The 12135-nt window shown below is 44.4% G+C and overlaps 1 protein-coding gene across 2 annotated transcripts in view; it reads right to left on the bottom strand.

The window, feature by feature from the left end:
* The window catches only part of PSD3 (pleckstrin and Sec7 domain containing 3), a 542217-nt gene that overhangs the window by 439538 nt on the left and 90544 nt on the right, over positions 1 to 12135 (bottom strand). The window lies entirely within an intron of this gene.

Here is a 12135-nt window from a genome sequence, read left to right as displayed (position 1 = left end):
TATTTTCTATTTTACAGACAAACACTTGAGATTTGGAGAAGTGAAAAAAAAGAAAAAAAAATCTTTTCTCACATCCTCTTCAAGTATCAGGGGCACATGGTCCCCTCAACTCCTCCTCCTCTTACTTTCTTCAAACTCACTCCCCTGTGACCATTTATTGCCTCTCCCCAAAAAGCAAGCTCAGTTCATTTCTTCAGGAGTTGACACCATGTCAGATATTCCCCCTTGTGATGATTATTTTTGGAAGAACGAGATGGAGTTTTCCCATTCCCATCCTATTTCTATTTCTTTTACTGCCTGCCACCTTGACCCCCCACACACGTGGGTGTGATTTGAGTGACTCAGTGTATTTTAGGTTGATATGTGCCTACCCTGGCATCTGATCACACAGGCTGACTGTTTTTGAAGTAAATGGAAAAAGTTCTTGAACAGACCAGAGCGATGGCCATAAGGAATTTAAATGCTCTGCTCTGTGTCCTGCCCAGATGACTGTCTTTTAGTTCATGGTTTCTGAAGCTTTTTCCACATGGAAGCGCTAGACAGTCAAAGGTGGGGGTCTTTGCAGCCAGGTAGGGAGCAGGCTCTACCTTACAGAGGGGGTGGGGTGGGATGGGATAGGGACAGTTTGTGGTGTGAGGAGTGAAGTTTGAGGTGTTGGTGTTCTGAGACCCAGGTCAGAGCCAAAGGCTACACCTCCCTCACTTAATCTCTAATTGTTCCAGATTGTTCCTCAGTGAAGCCATCCTCACAGTGTTGTGAGTTTGCCAGAAGCAGCCTTCACAAAAGCTTGATTAGATGAATAGGGATTACGTCTAAGTGCACTTTTTATAACTAATTAGAGGAAATGACTCATTTCTATTGAACTCCATAATAGCTGTAATTTTATCTAGTGCCACCATGTGCCAAAGACTTCCCATTTGCTACCCAGTTTAGTCCTCAAGAGGCCACAGGATGAAGAAACTGAGACCCAGAGAGATGAAGCACCTTGCCCAAGGTCATTAACAAGAGGTAAAGCCAGCACTTGGGCCCTTACTCCAAACAGGGGCCAAGTGCCTCTCAGTGCATCCCTGTCCTCATTCCAACCCACTGAAGGAACCCAGTTCCTTCAGTGCTCCCTCCATCCCCATTCAACGGATTTTACTAGCTGCTGCTACATTGGTCTTCTAAGACCCCTAGTCTGTCACGCCCATGACCTGTGGTCACCAGTCTCCAACATAAAGATAATCTCACTGGTTTGCCTGTGCCTTCCCTCTTTTCCTCGACTTTTCTCCCACTGCTCTTCCATGTGATCCCCCTCATGCAGGTTTGCTCCCCATGCAAAGTTTTCACTTAGACCCTTGCTTGAGCCCCTTCCCTTCTCTGTCTTCCCATCTGTGCAAATGCTACTGCCTTCTGGGATCCTGTATAGATTCTACCAGCTTTCTGACACCTTTGCCAGACACTCCAGCCATCAGGAATCCTTCCCTTTCTAGAACTTTCTGCCAACAACATTTATTCTAATGCCAGTCACATATTCTTCCTGTGGTGAAAGAAAGAGAAAAGAAAGGAAAGAAAGAAGTTTTCAATAAGCTTTAGAAATTTTCTTTTTGCTAACTCCTGACTCAGTCTCAAAAATCCAAAATATTTTAGTATTGCAACAATTCTGCCCTAAGTAAAACATTTGGCTTAGTTGTATACTCAGATCAGAACCACATATTGGTAATTTTTTAGATATATCAGACAATAAATTCAATTGAAACGCTATCAAATTATGACTAATTCAGCAGTGAATTTGGAAAGCTGTGTGTGTGGCATATCAACTTGCACCATGAGGCACTGTTTAAATAGAAGCGAAGGAGGTTTTATCAGGTCTTAATAATAAAAACAATTACTAAACCCATATTGATTGAGCATCCACTCTCTACCCTGCAGTAATAATGCTACTGCATTACTCCAGTAATGTCCTTGCATGAAGACTCTGAAGGGAAAACACAGTGATCTTCAGTCCTTGGGAGTTTGATCTTTTGCTCAATTCCGTAACTCCTGCAACGGCAAAATGATCCAGAATCAAACCAGTCCCCTGGGTCAGTGTTAAACACAATTTCTCTCCCAAGAAAGGCATGATGTAATCCCTTAAGTAACAGGAAGGGAGAAGTCTAGAATGTAATAAGGCTAGATAATATTTGGGGATACTTATCCAAAACGGATTCCCTGCTTTGTTTTTAGGATTTCTGGGCTTCTGCTATCATTCTCGGCAGGGGCTTCAGGTCAAAGGAATGATGTTCACTGGAGGCAGGCCTAGGCTTTGTTTTGGAGAAGAGTGATAAAAAGAACAGAGCCCTGACCAGATTGCAGGTCAAGCCCTATACCTCACCAGGAGCACAGATTCAACCTCTATTTGTGAAATATAAAAATATCTGCCCTAACTCAGTGTTACTGAATAATTACCATGTTAGGACTATGGAGGAGAATTTGAATTCTGATGCTTTCTTTTAAGATAAGACAAAGTGATTGAACAATTGAGGTTTTATTTTAATTTAATTCTATTTAAATTCAATTAATTAACATATAGTTAGTATGGTAGAGTTCAGTGATTCATCTGTTGCATATAACACCTAGTGCTCATTACATCCATGTGCCCTCCTTAATGCCCATCACCCAGTGACCCCATCCCCCACCCCCCACCCCTCCAGAAACCTTCAGTTTGTTTCCTATGGTTAAGAGTCTCTTTTAAGAGGTCTGTCTCCCTCTCTGATTTTGTCTTGTTTTATTTTTCCCTCCTTTCTTCTATGTTCCTCTCTTTTGTGTCAGTTGAGGTTTCTAACATCAGTGGCATATATATCATTGCCACGAAGGGACACAAATTCACCATTTCAACAAATATTGTTGAGCATCTCCTGTGTGGCAAGGACTGCAGAGCTTAAGTATGCACTAGTCAGTGCCCAGAAGCAGCTTAGATCCAGTAGGGGTGCTGCCTACATGGAAAACTCTGAATCCAGACACAAGTAAGTAAACGTCCTTAGAGGCAATGAGGCTAAAGTGCTACAGGGCTCAGAAGAGGGGACACTGGTGAGAGTCAATAGATGAATGCTATTATGGACTGAATGTTAGTGTCCCCCCCAGGATTTATAGGTTTAAACCTAATCCCGATATGATGGGATTATACCTTTGGGAGGTAATCAGGTCATGAGGGTGGAGACCTTTTGGTGAGGTTAGTGTCCTTAAAAGAAGAGGCCAGGGGACTGTTCCTTCTCCAAGAAGTCAGCAGTGTGCAACTGCACGGAAGCTCTCGTCAGACACTGAATTGGCCGGCGCCTTGAGCTTGGATTTCCCAGACTCCAGAACAGTGAGAAATAAGTTTCTATTGTTGATAAGCCACCCAGTTTATGGTATTTTGTGAAAGCAGCCTGAATTGACTAAGACAGAAATTCAAACCAAGAAATGGGATGCTGCTACAACAGGTATCTAGAAAGGGGGAAGGAGCTCTGAAGCTAGGTTACAGGTAGAGGCAGGACGAGTTTTAGTCGCATGTTAGACAAAGCTGAAATTAACATACAGGAATGTTTATAAACGACTGTGGTGGGAGCTCAGGAAGGAAAGGAGAGCTGTAAAGGTTTCCATCTTAGAAAATACATAAATAACCATGTACAGAATATTGACAGAAATGCAGACAATACAGGCTGTTCCGGTGAGGTCTGGGATGGAAGTAAGGAACATGTTATTGGACAACGGAGAAGAGGCCATGGTGAAGAATGCCGCTGAACTGTGTTTGTGTTCTAGTATTTTGTGGAAGGTAGAACTTGCCAGTGATGCAATTGGATGCTTTAAAGATTTATTTATTTATTTATTTATTTATTTATTTATTTATTTGAGAGAGAGAGACAGAGATCATGAGAGAGGGCACGAGTGGGGAGGAGACGGAGAAGCAAGCTCCTCGCTGAGTAGGGAGCCTGATGTGGGGCCCCATTCCAAGACCTCGGGATCATGACCTGACGGAAGGCAGACGCTTAACTGACTGAGCCACCCAGGCGCCCCATGAAATTGGATGCTTTGCTGAGATTTCTAAGCAAAGTGTTGAAGAAGTGACTTGGTTTCTCCTGACTTCTTACGGTAAAATATGAGAGGATAGAAATGATTTAAAGATGGAATTATTAAGCCAAAAGGAACCAGAACTTGAAGATTTGAAAAATTCCCATACGGAATAAAAAGAGAATGTGTTTGGAAGAGAACTTAGGGTGTGGCCCAGCACCCATTTGATAAGGAGATTAGAATGGGCATGAACTGCCATGTAAGGAGCATTATCAACATTTGACTTTTGAAGATCAAGGTGAGATGAGAGTAGGGAAGAGAGGGCAGTTCAGAAAATATCTACTTACTTATGGATGTGTCTCTGCAATAGGTTTCATAGCACATATCACAGTGTGTCATCACAGAGTTATTTATTTGCTTAATTATTTGAAGCCTGTTTCCCTCAGGACCAGGGCAGGCACCACATGATCTTGTTCTTCACCCCCTACCTAGTCCCCAGAACAGAGCCTAGCATAATAAATACTTGTTAAATGAAGAAATGATGTGTATATGGACAAGTTCTTGCCTTTAGTAAGCTTGTAATCTAATGGGGAAGACAGAAAAACACAGCTGTAATACAAGACAGAATGTGATAAATATTGAATAGAGGTACAAGTAGAAAGAGAGTATTCTTTTTTTTTTTCAAAGATTTTATTTATTTATTTGCAGAGAGATACACAGCGAGAGAGGGAACACAAACAGGGGGAGTGGGAGAGGGAGAAGCAGCCTTCCTGTGGAGCAAGGAGCCCGATGCAGGGCTTGATCCCAGGACCCCGGGATCACGACCTGAGCCGAAGGCAGATGCTTGACGACTGAGCCACCCAGGCGCCCCGAGAGAGATTATTCTGACAGAGCTGTTGGGGAGGTCTCATGGAAGAAGCACCACCTGAGGTGGCCTTGTTGGTCAGCATTACAATAGGTAAAGATTAGGGAGTCATACATTCAAAGCTGGAGGAAACCAGAGGAAAAACACAGAAATGGGACATGATGTGGCAAGTTTAGAGCATATGATATGTGGCTCAAAATGATGGAGTGCATGCAAAGCACGGTTTACAATGGGAAATTGGGGGGGGGGGTTGTTCTACGTCACGGAGGACCTTGAAAATAAAGTTAAGGGGGTCTTTTGAGGCTTTTGAGGAGGAAGTGAATTTGAGTCTGTGAAAGACAGTTTGTTCAGTGCTTCAGCCCAACAAACCTTCCTTGGGGATCTGGCAAGAGCGACTTCTCCATACTGTGCTGGGCATGAGTGTGCCAGGCACTTCATAGACCACATTTCATGACTTCCCACAGCACACCCTGGCACCTCCAGGCTTCGAGAAGTAAACAGAGGCTCTGAGGTAACCCGACCAAGCAGCAGCCTTAGTGATTAGTGTGGTCTGCCCAACGTCCGAGTCATTCTCTGCAGCCCTCAAGCTGGGTTCCTGTCAGGAAGCAAACAGAAATGCTGCCTGGAAGACACAGCGTGTCCTTTCTGCTGGGAGAAGAACAGGGACAGTATGGTGCACTGAGGTGGTGGGCACGTGGCCATGCCCAGTGGGGAGATGCGGGCACACGGATCCGGTTCCCCTTTGCCTGGCAGGCCAGGCAGCATTGACTACCTCGGCTGGATATGAATGGATGTGCTTCTCACACACAGTCTGTGCCTTTCAGAAGGAAATCTTCTAATAGCAGGAAAAAAAAAAAAGGCCTATTTATCTTGAAAGGAGTAAAAGAAGAGTGAAGAGTAAAGGGCAGAAAGCAATACTTAAAAGTATAACTGTTTGAAATAGACTGCTTTTCATTAGGTCTGTGCAGCTGTTTCAACGATGGAAAATGGTTGTTTATTCCATTTCACACACGTATGTGTTAGGGCCTCTTTTTCAACTTAGCATTACTTCTTTCTCCCTGGTAGTTAGGATGGCCTTATAAGTGGGAAAACGTCCTTCCATAGGATGCAACTCGAAGGATGCCAGGAAGGCCTACTTGGCCCAAAAGAGATGTTCATCAGAGTGACATATCCAAAAGTTCTACCCTTACTGATTAATTTCTCTGGGTCAATCATCACCTGGGGGTAGATTCTCTTTTAAAATTCTAATTACTCTGGGAGGAGCAAATCCACCATACCACTAATATCTTGGTGCAAGTGGTTTTCTGAGGCTGCTTCCTCATACACTGTTCCGGTTCAGCAGCAGGAGGAGAGAATGGGCCATAAGCAGGCCAGCAAGAGTCTCACGTGCACCCACTATGCCCAGTGAACTCACACAAGTCCAACAACAGCCCAGGTTTTGTTGGGCTCAGTGCTGGGCTCAGTGTTTACAGCTGTAGTTGGAGAATTTTCCTTTAGTCCCTGTCTACTTTTAAAATATGGACAACGATGTAAAAAAAATTTTTTAAAGGCAAGTTTCATCCTTTCCAGCTCCTTGTTATTACAAATATTTGCTTCGGAAAGAAATACACTAGCATGTGTACACACACATGACTGTGCTTTTTGTTTGTTTTGCATTTAGCAACAGGAAAAACACAGTTAACACTCTTTAAAAAATCCAGCCAAGCAGAAAACTGGGAACAGCAGCAGCTGTGAGAAGAGACGTGTGCACAGGGTACAAATGAGTTTTAGTCCACCCTAGACTCTCCGTCCTTCTCAGTCACTAGTGGCCCTTCCAAGAGGCAGACGCTATGATGCTGGCAGTGACGATGTTAAAGAGACAACACAGAGAAAGAGTCCGGAGGGAGAAGCCGAGGACTTTTTTTACAAGAAGCTCTTTAAATGCTTTGAGTCTATTTCTAATGGCTCACATAGCCACTGTATGGGCAGGCCTCGGCTTTGAAGTGAGAATGCCCTGCTTCTGCCATTTCCTGACGGGGTGATCTTGGGCAAGTCACTGGGGCTGGCTGAACCTCATTTTCTCACTTATAAAATGATGATAATAATAAGGTCACAGGGAGGTTGTGTTTCTGAATATGACTCCACTTAAAGTTACAAAATATCCCTGACAAGCATGGCCTCCTGGATAATTCTTTTTATTTTTTTAAGATTGTATTTATTTATTTGAGAGAGAGAGACAACGAGTGGTGGGGAGGGGCAGAGGGAGAGAGAGAGAGAAGCAGACTCCCTGCTGAACAGGAAGCGGTGGGGGGGCTGGGGTAGGAGGGATGGGGGGGCTCATTCCAATCATGACCTGAGCCCAAGGCAGACCCTTCACACGACTAAGCCACCCAGGCATCCCCCTCCTGGATAATTCTTACACAAATCTTAAAACATGAGTAGGGACTAGCCAGTCTGAAAGGTGGGAGAGCATTTGTGTTTTCACTGAACAAAACACACATAACGAAACCACGAGGCATGCAGTTGACAGGGCAGTCTGGGGTGTGCAGCCTTGGGGGTGGGGTGGGCAGAGGTGAGCCCCACGTGGTTTGGCCCTAGTAGCACTAAACACTGGGCTTGACGCCAGCCGGGGCAGGGGCTCAGTCCTTCAGGGTCTTACATACCTTGCTAGCGAGCTTGGACTTTTATACCCTAGAACAGTGGTTTTATCTATTGTGTTCGGTGAAATTTTAACATAGTTTTTCCAGCATTATTTTTTCATTTTATTTTATTTTTTCATCATGATAAATGTACTCTTTAATCCCCATCCCCTATTTCCCCCGCCCCCCCACCCACCTCTCCTCTGGTAACCATCGCAAACATCTATTTTTAAAAGTTTCTATACTGAAGTGAGTTCAGGATTAAATAGTTAATCCTGTTTCCTTACCGTAGGTCTCCCCAGAGCCTTCAGTATGGTAATATGCACCATGAATCTTCAATAAGGGAATGCACTCTGCAATATTTCTTCAGATTTGACTGTAGGACCTTTTCCTGACCCCTACTCTCTCCAACTCCCACTGCTCAAGGATTTCCATCTTCCGGCTTCACACACTGGGAAATGCTGCCGCTGCAAGGAGCCACCTGTCAGGGTCACTACGTATCTGTGCTTGTAAATGTTCCTTAGGCTTTGCCGGCTTTTTCTGATCCCCTTCTGCTCACTCCTCCAAACTCTCTCTTCACCTGGGCCCCTGCCTCTTCCCCCAGTGGGTAGATCACTTCCTGCTCTACAAAAAGGATGAGGTCCAAGCTGGAGGCTGGCTTTCTACTCCACTCTTTAACACATCTACACCCATAGACTCTGTCCTGGTTAGTCTCTGAGATGTCGTTCCTCCTGCCTAAGGTGGATGCCAACATTTTAGTCTAAGAAGAGGAAAGAATTGTCAGAAAAGGGAAGCTAACTATCTGAAGTCAGTGGTGGTGAGAGTCAGAGATCTGACTGGAACCAACGCATCTCCTGATGCCCAGGTGAGGGCCCTTTCCATCCGCCATGCTGCCTTTCTAATGCCTCCCCAGAGGCCCAAGTATATGACACGTCATTAATACATTCTTTATACTGGCATAAAATTACCTAGTCACATTGTGAATATCTGTTGGTAGTAATCTGTCAAGTTTTTTTACTAGAACTATTTTAAGTTTCCCCTTTTTTTCACTGCACTTTCTTCAGGACAACCCAGGGATCAATATAATGCTTTCTGTCCTAACAATTAAAACTAATTTTTTTCAGATGCCTTTCATAGGAACTCCATCTTTTTTTTTTCTTTTTTCCATCATGTTCTCTGTGTCACCACTATGTTGAGGATGCCCCAGCCCAGGAAGCAGGGTGCTTGAGATGTACCTCCTTTTCAGTAGGCAGCAAATTGCTTTCATCACCAGATCTGCTCACACATTACCACCACAGAACCAAACACATCAGTGTGCAGGCTTCACTTAGAATTTTTGGGTTTTGAAACAACAATGAATAAAATAGCCTTTTATAGCCCTTTGCTAGAGGTCTCTCGGCATCCATTCAGTTCAACACCTTTCCTCCTCCATTGTTCATTTCTTTTGGTGTTGAGAGTAGAGCTCGACCTCCTTCATTTCACAGGTACTGTGGGTAGAATTAGTTTTTGTTTATTTGCTTTTAAATACATCTTTAAAATCTGTATGACTATTTTTGAAGTTTTCAAACTCATTGCCACTGTAATCACTTTTTCTAGGCACCATTTCAATCCAGATACTTGAAGGAAAAGGGCCTTAGAACTTCAGAGCTGCTACTCACATGTCCTGAATAAGAGTACTTGTTCTCCAAGTTTAAAGCAATCTGATTTGGAAGGAGTGAGAGGTTCCTTGTGTTTAAAAATAGCCAGCTGAGTATGGGAGGCTTTTTCCAATTACTGTGGAAAGATACTTTTAGGCCTGATTAGCCCCCAAACCACAAACTATAAATGTTTTACAGCTTGTGGGCATAAATATATTGAGATAATCTGGGACATTTACTCAGAAACCATGATAATTTGAACATGACAAACCCAAGGTTAAACTATTTGATCAAGTCAAATATTATTAATTCTTAATGAAGAATAAAATTACTAAATGTAACTTAGTACAACCATATGTTCATATAGTCCATTTACCTTTTCAAAGAATAGATATATATCTGTGGGATCACTTTATCTTCCCAACAGTTTTGCCTTCAATTTCCTTCTAATTTAATTCATTCCTTCTGCTGCTACCAGGGATCCTTGTCCATAACACATCCATGAAGCAATGGCAGGTAAGTGAATTTATGGCATTTGTAAAAAATGATTAGAATGATGGAGTATGGAATTGAACCTAGGCAGGAAGGGAGGGATTTAAGAGGAGGATGTTGTTGGATAGTGAGAAAGTGGGAGGATCAATGAAGTGGAAGCCATGATGAGGTTAAAGGACTTTTCTAGTAGGTTACATGAATAATTAAACTAGAAGGATATGGAGAGTCTGGGAGCGTGATGTTGGCATTCAAGATTTCAGAGGTGGTGCAAATTGTCCAGGGTGCAACGGTAAGAGGAGGTAACCGAAGCAGAGGGAAGGAAAGATCATATGAGGCAAAGAGATGAAGAAACTGAGATGCCAGAGAATTAAAATGGCCTTTCCTGGGAATGCTGCAATTACAAGAGTGGCAGAATTTGGAGTGGAGAGGAAGCCTGGGAACAAGCGAATGAAGAAGTGTGACCGGGAGGTGACAGAGATGAGGGAGGTACTGTGTCCCAATCACATGAATGTCAAAGGGCAGGGTTTCACAGGAAAAAAATGGTCTGGAGGAGGCACAGGGAAGCAAGGAAGATATCTACCTTACCTCTGGGGTCCTGGTTACATGGAATGTGGAAGAAAAGACAGCCTTTGAGAAAGGTGTCTTCAGAGAACCTCCATATTTCAGAGGAGAGGCTGTGATATGGAGAAATTTCAGAAGGGAACTGAAGGTGGACTGATCAGGTCAGGGCACATATGGAGAATGTGCGGTGAGAGTGTGGTGATGGATGTTGGGGATGCTGGGACCTCTGGAGCGATGAGGCACGGGGAGATGTGCACCAGGCAATGGGCCGACTGGCCTCTTAAAGGAAGTGGATTTGGCTCTGGCGGGCTGGTGCTGTAGTCCCACCCTTGTCAACACAGGCAGCTCTTCTCTGGATATCCCACACAAGGAACCTCTCACTCCTTCCAAATCAGATTGCTTTAAACTTGGAGAACAAGCGCTCTTATTCAGGACATGTGCGTAGCAGCTCTGAAGTTCTAAGGCTTCCGTTTGCCTCTGGATCCTTGCAGCTCTCCAAACACACTCTGGATTCTCCCACCTCTGAACTCTGCCCCCTGTGCTCCCTCATGTGAGGTGCCCTATTTAAGCCCCAACTGTCTTTACTGCTTGTCACAAATGCCACACTCTGCAAAATCCTGCAAGACATTTCCAATCAGAAACAACTGCTCCTGCTTCTGGATTCATGTAAGCGGAATGGGATATGGAATTTGAAAGGGAATATTTTAAAACTATTTTTTCCCCTCCTCAGCAGAAAACTTTTTTCTGTGCATTCTTGAGGGAGGGTGATATATCTTAAAGAAAGGCCCCTGGGTTTCTGAGGCCCCCACACTTCCCTTCCAGGAAGGGAAATAAGTTTTGTGTTGCACAGGGTCAGGGTCCCTGTTTGGGGGACCACCGAGCCCCTGCCTAGGAAAAAGCAGAGAATGAGGCTTTGGTGAAGGAGGGCTAAGGAAGATGTGGTGGAAGCTGGGGAGGGAGGTGAGGAGCTGGGATAGAGGGACAAGGGGGGGATGCAGAGAGGTCAAAACCCTGTGACCATCCTGGGGACCTTGGGAACCTGCTCTCAGAGAGTACGAGGATGAGGGGAAGGGAGCGGCACTGCAAGAACCGGAGCCTAGACCGAGGCCTGACTCACGTACCCTCCTGAGTGGGGCCATCGCCTCTTCTGTACCAGAACCTTCACCTGTCCACTGCCCAGGTAGCCGCCCAGGTAGGCTCAGTTGCCAGCTCTTCTACTGTCCACAGCCCCCAGCAGGGGCCCCGTGCATGCGTAGTAGGTGCTCGGTTTATTGAGATAATAAGACATCCTGTGAGATAGGTGGGATAGGTCTTAGTCTCTGCACTTTACTCCTGAAGATTCTGAGGCATACCAAAGTTACAATGACACCCATATGTTTACTTAAACAGTGACTGACAGAGCGGGAGCAAGAACCAGGCTCCTCACATCCTGGTATGGCTGCCATCTGTTGTAGCTGAGCTACATAGCTCCCCTGAATGAAAAGAATTAGGATACATCAGAAAAGAAAGGCAGAACTTTGTGATTCTGTATTCAAATTATTTTATAGGGGGACTCCGTGAAACTTACTCTTTTTGTTTGCATAAACAAGAGGCTACTTAAAGGTAGTCTCCTGACATGAGCACTACAATAGCAAGTGTACAAATTCTGAGTGTGGACAGGATCTGAGAGACAATATGCAAAAGAGACGATATGCAAAATTAAACTAGTTGTAGAGTTAGGTTGGGATGATGACTAATACCCACTGACTTTTCTTTTTCTTTTTTTTTTTTTTAAGATTTTATTTATTTATTTGAGACAGAGAGAATGAGAGACAGAGAGCATGAGAGGGAGGAGGGTCAGAGGGAGAAGCAGACTCCCTGCCGAGCAGGGAGCCCGATGCGGGACTCGATCCCGGGACTCCAGGATCATGACCTGAGCCGAAGGCAGTCGCTTAACCAACTGAGCCACCCAGGC

Source organism: Leptonychotes weddellii, chromosome 2 (genome assembly GCF_054177405.1).
Source record: "Leptonychotes weddellii isolate Sample4059 chromosome 2, ASM5417740v2, whole genome shotgun sequence".
NCBI classification, from domain to species: domain Eukaryota; kingdom Metazoa; phylum Chordata; class Mammalia; order Carnivora; family Phocidae; genus Leptonychotes; species Leptonychotes weddellii.
This window is presented reverse-complemented; position numbering and strand designations above follow the sequence as displayed.